This window comes from Sapajus apella, unplaced genomic scaffold (assembly GCF_009761245.1).
Source record: "Sapajus apella isolate SASKATOON/1434 unplaced genomic scaffold, GSC_monkey_1.0 scaffold41, whole genome shotgun sequence".
Lineage (NCBI taxonomy): Eukaryota > Metazoa > Chordata > Mammalia > Primates > Cebidae > Sapajus > Sapajus apella.
In genome coordinates, this window is record NW_022436981.1 from 1,010,383 (window position 1) to 1,010,706 (window position 324).

The 324-nt window shown below is 52.5% G+C and overlaps 1 protein-coding gene across 1 annotated transcript in view; it reads left to right on the plus strand.

Moving 5' to 3' along the window:
• Positions 1 to 324, plus strand: part of PTCRA (pre T cell antigen receptor alpha) — a 9,404-nt gene that overhangs the window by 6,229 nt on the left and 2,851 nt on the right. The window lies entirely within an intron of this gene.

Sequence of the window (324 nt, forward strand, 5' to 3'; positions counted from 1 at the left end):
CACAAAGGCATGAAAGGTGTGAAGTGCAGAGCCTCCAGGTGAGGTGACGCCTGGGCTCAGGGGAGAGTGGCCTCAGAGCCATGAATTCTGGGATTTGCAACTTCAATACCTGTATGAAATCCAGGGTCTGCAGCATGGCTTTCAAGGATAAAAATGCCTCCATGCCGGGCGCGGTGGCTCACGCCTGTAATCCCAGCACTTTGGGAGGCTGAGGCGGGTGGATCACGAGGTCAAGAGATCGAGACCATCCTGGTCAACATGGTGAAACTCTATCTCTACTAAAAATTACAAAAAATCAGCTGGGCATGGTGGCACGTGCCTGTA